The sequence below is a fragment of the Dendrobates tinctorius genome, unplaced genomic scaffold (genome assembly GCF_039654945.1).
Source record: "Dendrobates tinctorius isolate UK_male_01 unplaced genomic scaffold, ASM3965494v1 ptg000044l, whole genome shotgun sequence".
Classification (NCBI taxonomy): domain Eukaryota; kingdom Metazoa; phylum Chordata; class Amphibia; order Anura; family Dendrobatidae; genus Dendrobates; species Dendrobates tinctorius.
This window is the reverse complement of record NW_027361712.1, coordinates 8,258,079-8,267,500: the sequence shown is the minus strand read 5'-3', so window position 1 is coordinate 8,267,500 and position 9,422 is coordinate 8,258,079. Positions and strand designations below refer to the sequence as shown.

At 43.8% G+C, this 9,422-nt stretch overlaps 1 protein-coding gene across 1 annotated transcript in view; it reads right to left on the bottom strand.

Moving 5' to 3' along the window:
- Window positions 1–1,519, bottom strand: part of S1PR3 (sphingosine-1-phosphate receptor 3) — a 12,975-nt gene extending 11,456 nt beyond the window's left edge. Inside the window, exon 1 of the mRNA XM_073575322.1 lies at window positions 1,341–1,519. The gene's annotated coding sequence lies outside the window, so the exon portion shown is untranslated. The remainder of the gene's footprint in view (window positions 1–1,340) is intronic.
- Between the last annotated feature and the right edge of the window lie 7,903 nt (window positions 1,520–9,422).

The following is a 9,422-nucleotide window of genomic DNA, read 5'->3' as shown; positions in this document are numbered from 1 at the left end:
TCTATCCATCTCTCTATTTTCTATCTATCTATCTATCTATCTATCTCATATCTATCAATCCCATATCTATTGATCTATCTATCTATCTATCTATCTATCTATCTATCTCATATCTATCTTCTATCTATCTACCTCCTATCTATATATCTATCTATTCATCTATCTATCTATCCATCTATCTATGTTTCTATTTATCTGTCTGTTTCCTATCTATCTATCTACCTCCTATCAATCTATCTATCTATCTATCTATCTATTCATCTATCTATCTATCTATCTATCTATCTATCTATCTATCTATCTATTCATCTCTCTATTTCCTATCTATTCATTTATTTCATATCTATTTATCTCTTTCTCTATCTGCAGTGCTATATCTATCTACCCATCCATATTTTCTGAAAGAGGCAGCTATTAGTAATATTTCTTTACTTATTATCAGACATCACAAAAGGAAACTGCAAAATCAGCAGAAACCACTAAGTCTCCGGAAATCTCCATATATGATTTATACGATATAAGATTTCTGGTGAGACTGAATGAAATGTCAGTTTTCCGGATTAGCCTCGGACATTACACACCACCAGTAGAGTTCTTACTAGTGTGGCCACCTCATCACACTGACAGCCCAGTGGCCGGTGGAGACCCAGCTCTACAAAGCGTTCTACCCAGTGGGGAAGGTCAGGCCGAGTGGTCTGCAGCTAGGGGTCTGATATTATGCTGAGGGTCCTATGAATCATCCATCACACAAGCTGGACAAGAAATCTGCCTGAGAAAAACATTTACTATAAACAATGTAAAAAGAGCTAAATGCTTTACATGCGAGTCCTTGGGGCTGTTCCTGGCAATAATCACAATCTTACCACAATAATGCCAGTCAGATTACCACTATAGTCTGTAATTTACATGGAAATCCACAGAATTCTGCTATTAACCTCTACTTTGCCAGCACTGTTGGTGCTTCTACAGCCTATAATATTGGGACTGAGTCCATGTTACTTCAAGTAGTTTGGAATTTACTTTACACATTATATCACCCTGAAGTTTTAGCAAACTAATGCAAATGTGCGTAAGTAACCCCAAGTACAAAAGATAAATAGAGTATGGGATATACGCAGAATATGTTTGTTTATGGACTATTTCTACACAGAACATTTGTAGCACGCAGTATATATGCGCAGAAATACACATGCAGAATATATACTGCTGAATACTAAATATACAGAATAATGCACAGAGACTATAGACAGATGACTATGAGATGATCAATAGAATATACACAGATATGTATAAATAAAAAAGTATATATAGGCATAAAAATCTATAGATCAGTCACTTACCTAAAGTGTATAATATATTCAATAAATCGATGAAAATAATTTCCAAATTAATTAATTCCCCACATTCCCCCAGGAGAACAGAGATCAGGATGTAGACAGGGAAGAATCCCTGAGATCACAAGGAAGGTTTTCTTTCCCCTGATGGGTTCTCTGTCCTGGAAGGGAATGCTCTCTGGTCAGTCTGTAGGATTTGAATGTGAGCAGTACATCCCAGCTCCCAGAGACCTCCTTATAGACCCACCTCCTCCTCTGTAATGCTGTCCTTATAGCTCTATGCCCATCAGCCCTACCACGTTGTAATTGTAATTCTTCCACAGGACATTTTTTTTTAGTGGTTGGTCCAGTTTAAACTCTTATATGCCACTTATAACTGAACACCTTTATGTGAGTGTGTCTGGGCTGGGACATAGCAATGGCGGTGGCACATATACCACTAGCAAATAGACCTTGGTACCTAACCAGTCCAAGGGCAGCTCTGACACAAGGGAAAATTAACCCAAGGGTGGTTTGCATGTTAATGCCCGGGCCAATTTTTACAATTCTCACCACTGTCCCTTTATGAAGTAATAACTCTGGAACGCTTCCATGAATCCCGGTCATTCTGACAGGGTTTTCTCGTGACATATTGTATTTCATGTTAGTGGTAACATTTAATTCATATAACTTGCGTTTATTTGTGAAAAAAACAGAAATTTGGCGAAAATTTTGAAAATTTAGCAATTTTCCAACTTTGAATTTTTATGCTCTTAAATCACAGAGATACGGCACACAAAAAACTTAATAAATAACATTTCCCACATGTTTACTTTACATCACCACAATTTGGGAACCAAAATTTTTTTTTGTTAGGAAGTTATAAGGGTTAAAATTTGACCAGCGATTTCTCATTTTTGCAACACCATTTTATTTTTAGGGACCACATCACATTTGAAGTCACTTTGAGGGGTCTATATGATAGAAAATACCCAAATGTGACACCATTCTAAAAACTGCACCCCTCAAGGTGCTTAAAACCACATTCAAGAAGTTTATTAACCCTTCAAGTGCTTCACAGGAATTTTTTGAATGTTTAAAAAAAATGAACATTTAACTTTTTTTCACAAAAAAATTAATTCAGGTCCAATTTAATTTATTTTATCAAGGGTAACAGGAGAAATTGGACTGCAAAAGTTATTGTGCAATTTGTCTTGAGTACGCTGATACCTGATATGGGGGGGAACCATTGTTTTGGCGCATGGCAGAGCTCAGAAGGGAAGGAGCGCCATTTGACTTTTTCAACGCAAAAGTGGCTGGAATTCAGATTGGATGCCATGTCTCGTTTGGTGAGCCCCTGATGTGCCTAAACAGTGGAAACCCCCCACAAGTGACCCCATTTTGGAAACTAGACCCCCCAAGGAACTTATCTAGATATGTGGTGAGAACTTTGAACCCCCAAGGGCTTCACAGAAGTTTATAACGTACAGCCGTACAATTAAAAAATCATATTTTTTCCAAAAAAATGATCTTCTAACCCCCAATTTTTATGTTCGCAAGGGTAACATGACCCCAAAAGTTATTGTGCAATTTGTCCTGAGTACCCCATATGTGGGTGTAAACGACTATTTGGGCTCATGGCAGAGCTCGGAAGGAAAGCAGCATCATTTGACTTTTTTGGCTGGAATTGAAATCGGACGCCATGTCACGTTTGGAAAACCCCTGATGTGCCAAAACAGTGGAAACCCCCCCACAAATGACACCATTTTGGAAACTAGACCCCCCAAGGAACTTATCTAGATGTGTGGTGAGCACTTTGAACTCCCAAGTGCTTCACAGAAGTTTGTAATGCCCGGGAGAGAAAATAAAAAAATCATATTTTTTCCACAAACATGATCTTTTAGTACCCAATTTTTTTCATTTTCCCAAGGGTAACAGGAGAAATTGGACCCCAAATGTTGTTTTCCAATTTGTCCTGAGCATGCTGATACCCCATATGTGGGAGAAAACTACTGTATGGGCACACGATGGGGCTCAGAAGGGAAGTAGTGATGTTCTGGAATGCAGACTTTGATGGAATGGTCTGCGGGTGTCATGTTGCCTTTGGAGAGCCCCTGATGTGCCTAAACTGTGGAAACCCCCACACATGTGACCCCATTTTTGAAACTAGACCCCCCAAGGAACTTATCTAGATATGTGATGAGCACTTTGAACCTCCAAGTGCTTCACAGAAGTTTATAACGTAGAGCCATAAAAAATCATATTTTTTTCCACAAAAATGATATTTTTGCCCCCCAATTTTTTATTTTCACAAGGGTAACAAGAGAAATTGGACCCCTCAATTTGTCCTGAGTAGGCTGATACCCCATATGTGGGGGTAAAACACTGTTTGGGCGCATGGCAGAGCTTGGAAGGGAAGGAGCACCGTTTGACTTTTTGAATGCAGAATTGGCTGGATTTGAGATCATGGTGTATGTTGCATTTGGAGAGCCCCTGATGTGCCCAATCAGTGGAAATCCCCCAATTCTAACTCCAACCCTAACCCCAACACACCCTTAACCTTAATCTCAGCCCTAACCCTAGCCCTAACTCTAAGGGTGTGTGCACACATTGCGGATTCTGCTGCGTTGTACAGTATCTTTATATTCAATGGCAACTGAAAAAAGCAGTGCACATGCTGCAAATTTTTCTGCGCTGATTTGCTGCGGTTTTAAATCCGCAGCATGTCACTTCTTTGTGTGGAATCCGCAGCGGTTTGACACCTGCTCCATTACTTGGTGTCAAAATGCAGGGGAAAACCGCAGGCTAATCCACACGAAATATGCAGGTAAAGCGCAGGTCATTTGACCTGCGGCTTTACCTGCAGATTTAGCCAAATCTGCGCGGAAAAATCCGCAGCAGAATCCACATCGTGTGCACACAGCCTTACCCTAGCCCTAACCCTAGCCCTAGCGTAACCCTAAGCCTAATGGGAAAATGGAAATAAATACATTTCTTTTATTTTATTATTTTTACCTAACTAAGGGGGTGATAATGGGGGGTTTGACTTACTATTTATGGCGGGTTTTTATGTTTAGTAGCTGTCACACGCTAAAAGACGCTTTTATTGTAGAAATAGTTTTTGCATCACCACATTTTGAGAGCTATAATTTTTCCGTATTTTGACCCACCGAGTCATGTGATGTCTTTTTTTTTGCGGGACGAGTTGACATTTTCATTGGTACCATTTTCGGGCATGTGACATTTTTTGATCACTTTTTATTCTGATTTTTGGGACGCAGAATGAACAGAAACCAGCATTTCATGAATTTCTTTTGGGGGGTGCCTTTACACCATTCCGCATGTGGTAAAATTGATAAAAAAATAATTATTTTTGCATCGCTTTATTCTGGAGCTATAACTTTTTTATTTTTTTGCTGACGACGCTGTATGGCAGCTCGTTTTTTGCAGGATAAGATGCCATTTTCAGCGGTACCATGTTTATTTATACTCGTCTTTTTGATCGCGCGTTATTGCACTTTTTGTCAGGCAGTATGATGATAAAGCATTGTTTTTTGCTTTGTTTTTTTTGGAAGGGGTTAACTAAAGGGGTTAACTAGTGGGACAGTTTTATGGGGCGGATCATTACGGATGCAGCGATACTAAATATGTGCATTTTTATCGATTTTTTTATCTACAATAAAAAAATTTATTGTGGAATTTTTTTTTTTTATTTATTTGGGGATTTTTTACAAATTATTTTTACACTTTTTTTTATACTTTATTATATTGTCCCAGGTGGGGCATCACTATAAGGTGTCAGATTGCTGATCTGACAGTTTAGACAGCACTCTGTCAGATCAGTGATCTTACAGGCACTGCAGCAGGCTTCCTCATGCCTGCTCTCAGCAGGCACTGTGGAAGCCGCTGCTCTGCAGGCCCCCGAAGGCCCCCGCGGCCATATTGGATCCGGGGGCCTGCAGAGAGGAGACCCTCGGAGCGATGCAGCACATCGCGTCGCTCCGAGGGTCGCAGGGAAGCACGGAGGGAGCCCCCTCCCTGTGCGCTTCTCTCCTATCCCCCCAGTGCACTGCGATCATGTTTGATCGCAGTGTGCCAGGGGTTAATGTGCTTGGGGCGGTCCGTGAGTCGCCCCTGACACATAGTGCCGGGTGTCAGCTGTGATAATCAGCTGACACCCGGCCACGATCAGCGGCGCTCCCCCAAGGGGCGCCGCTGATCGCTATGACGCACTATCCCGTCCTTGGGAATTAAGTCCCAGGGCACATGGACGGGATAGTACTTCATACATCAGAAAGGGGTTAACGGTGTTTTCCAGACTCCAGACTAATTTCTGCAGTCACTCACATATGACTTCAGATATGATTATCAGTGTGGAATGAGCACACTGACACAATTCCACTATATTACCAGTGAGAGTGGGTGATCACATCGATGCAAGTGTGTGATTTGCGTCGTTTTGGTCATTTATCGACTATAGAATCTCAGCCCCTTTCCTTAATTTTCCTTTCCAACACTAAGACAAGCAGATGAGTATCTAATCGGCACTTGCACATATTTACACATTAAAATTATTTATTATTATAGTGCCATTTATTCCATGGCGCTTTACATGTGAGGAGGTGTATACATAATAAAATGAGTACAGTAATCTTAAACAATACAAATCACGACTGGTACAGGAGGAGAGAGGACCCTGCCCATGAGGGCTCAGAATCTACCAGGGATGAGGATACAGTAGGTGAGGGCAGAGCTGGTCATGCAGTGGGTTGGTGGATCAGTGGTTAATGCAGGTTGTAGGCTTGTCAGAAGAGGTAGGTCTTCAGGTTCTTTTTGAAGGTAGATGAGAATCTGATATGTTGTGGTAGAGAGTTCCAGAGTTGGGAGGATGCTCTGGAGAAATCTAGTGGGCAATTGTGGGAAGATGAGATAAGAGGGGAGTAGAGAAGGAGATCTTGTGAGGATCGAAGGTTGCCTGCAGGTAAGTACCGGGAGATTGGGTCACAGATGAATGGTGGAGACAGATTGTAGATGGCTTTGCATGCCATGGTTAGGGTTTTGAACTGGAATCTCTTGGCAATGGGGAGCAAGTGAAGGGATTGACTGAGGGGAGAGGCAGGAGAATAGCGGGGGGACAGGTGGATTAGTCGGGCAGAAGGGTAGATTGGAGGGTTGCAAGAGTGTTAGAAGGGAGCTTGAACATAGGTTTAAAGTGCCACAAGAATCCACTGCTGGTAGTTAACCGTTACTAATCAGATATGTGGCGCCCCTGAGGCTCAGTCACCACAGAGGTACTGCACCTTCTTCTAAGGCGTAGAGCCCCATCATCCAGGTAAGTTGGAGGCTCCTGACCACGCTCCAACACTCGCACCCCACACAATAGAGTAGTTCAGCAAAGCCACCTTGCGGCTCCTTGCTTAGAGAGAAGCAGAGCACCTTTGGTGGTTCCCTGCTTGAAACACTAGACGTGCTGGGAGGTGGGTGGAATTTAGAATACATATAAAAGAGCGGGATGGTTTCAGGATTGAGTTCAGTCAGTCAGACGGGAGAGTCTGAGAGAGGAAGCCACTCGGAGAGGAGTGGGGATCCCTGGAAGAGGGATGGAGGAAGGAGTGCTGCAGCTGCCTCAGTGATCTGAGCCAGCTGGCACGGGAAAGGAAAGAAGGAGAAAGACATTGAACCGAAGCCTGAGCTTCCATAGAAGGGAAAGACAAGTACGGAATGTAGGAGTGAAAGGGAACAAAGAGGACGTGGGTTAGAGGAAGAACCCTGCCTAGAAGTTCTAAGCACAAGGCCAGGGTCCGGTCCCCAAGGTTGTATGGACACTAATGGTTCTGCAGCAGACACCGGTGGATTAGTGGGCTGCAAATGCACTACTCCCATCTAAGACTTGGGGCACAACAGCAACACGGATAGAGAGCCAGGACTCAGGAGTAGAGAGTCCCCGAAGCAGGCTACAGCTGTCTGCCATACAAGTAGAGTTCTTGGGAACATTTGTCAGGAGGAACTCCAGTGTAACTCAGTACTAGGAGATCTTCACACTTAAAGGCACTATAGAGGAGACGTTCAGAAAAGGCACATAAGTTGGAGTGTTGGAAGGGAGCATTCCATCTTACCTGGAGGTTGACTGAGTCCCTGACCCAGAGGACACGTCACAGAAGCGGGCACTACAGACTGTGAGTAAAGCTTTGGAACTAAATGCCCTGGTGTCCTCCATTCCTTCCTGCGTCCGTCCGCCTGGCCCTGGTACATCCCCTGCTCCGAACACTACACCATCTAAGTGTCTCCACATCTTCACTGCCCTGGGACAACAGCCCTGCCTTTGGAGGGCTATACCATCATTGCTGCACCACACTATCTGTCCCGGAGGATCTGTCTGCAGTGTCGGCTTAACACCTCCCTTGCCGAACACCACAGGTGGCTTCACAAACTATTCATCTAACTACATTCCACCATTCACATCTCCGCCATTACTTGGGTGCCCAGGGCCACGGTCCGCGTCACCGCTGCTGTGACACATCCCACTGATACCGGCCCGGTACCGAGTACCCCGCAGCCCTGTGAGGGCGACCCAGATACACATCTGGATCTACAGTACATATACATTTTTCTAAACAGAGGCTGCTGGTTGAAATGAACAATCATAATTAAGGGTGTAACACCTACTGTGTTGTGAGTTCCCTTTCTGGACTCCCTCTGGTGGTGACGGGAGGTGGTGCGGCTGGTTTGATCGGTAGAGATCTGCCACCTGAGAGTGAGGATGACGATTGGATCTCAGGATTCTCAGATTGGATTTAAGACAGCCGACGCCCTATTCAGTTGCTGGTGATTCTTTCTGGCTTGTCAGCTCTTGGTTTTCAGCTCTGTTCCAGTCATCTAAAGCTAAGTTTTTCGGCTAATGTTCACACTTGATTTTGTTGGTCTATTCAGTTTTTTGTGTGGTCTGCCGGCCCCGGCTGGGGGCTGAGCTGAATTTCCACTCTTATTTATTAGTATTTTGCCAATTGGCTTTTTGTTCCTTACTAGTTCGGTCTCTTTTTGCTCTGTCTCAGAATAGTTCAGAGTGCTGAAATAGTGGGAGAAGTCTAGTGACTTCAAGGCTAATTTTGCTATCAGAAGTGTTGGACATTATTTTTGTAGGGTTTTTTGCAGGTTGCAGATAGTGTCTTCACTTTCCTTTCCTGTCTAGTTAGTTTGGGCCCCATCATTTGCTCAGCCTATTTTCCTGCCTGTGTTTGTGCCTTCATCATGTTTCATCGTCAATACATGTGTGGGGGCTATCTATTCCTTTGGGGTCTGCTCTGGGGCAGTTAGTTTTCCCTTTTCTTGCTTTAGGCTTATGTAGTCCTCCGGCCGTGATGAGGCGTCTAGGTTCATCGTAGGCACGCTCCACGGCTTCTGCTAGTTGTGTGGTAAGATCAGGGATCTGCAATCTGCATAGTTACCAACCACTCTGGTTTTCTGTGGCTTAGCTTGTTTTGTGTTTTTCTCCTTGGTGACCCATTCATAACACTACTGTATATATATGTCAGACCATATAACTGCTATAGGAACCATTAGCTTGGGGGCAATGGTACACCGCACACCCATATGCTTCTTCCGTTGGGAATCTTGCTTTAAATTGTATATGCATTCATCAGCTCCCTGACGGCAACATCCGACAGCTCCCTGTGCCACCATTCTGCCTGTACCGTCTGAGCTCTGAGTCTCAATGCAGTAGGCATAATGATGTCACAATATTGTATTGCGCCTGCTGCACAGAGCCTCAGGCCACATGCTGCATGGACTGGAGCAGCTTGCCAAGGACGCAAATGTGAAGTAAATAGTATTTTATTTTATTATGTCAATCCATAGATTTTAAGGATACTGGTGGGGTCATCAGGAGCTGTGGGCATCATTTTAATGTTTAGGAGACTATGGTACTGTAAGGGGGTGAAGCACCTAAGAAGCCGAGGGGGAGTTGCCTTCCTAGCTCCGTGCCCAGAACCATCGAGCAGGGCATTAGGTTCCCCAGGGGCTGCTTTAGGGAACTGTACTAGAACCAGGAACAGGAAGAGGGCCGGACTAAGAGAGGGTGAATTGTGCGCGCTTTCAGCAGCACAGCGCAGG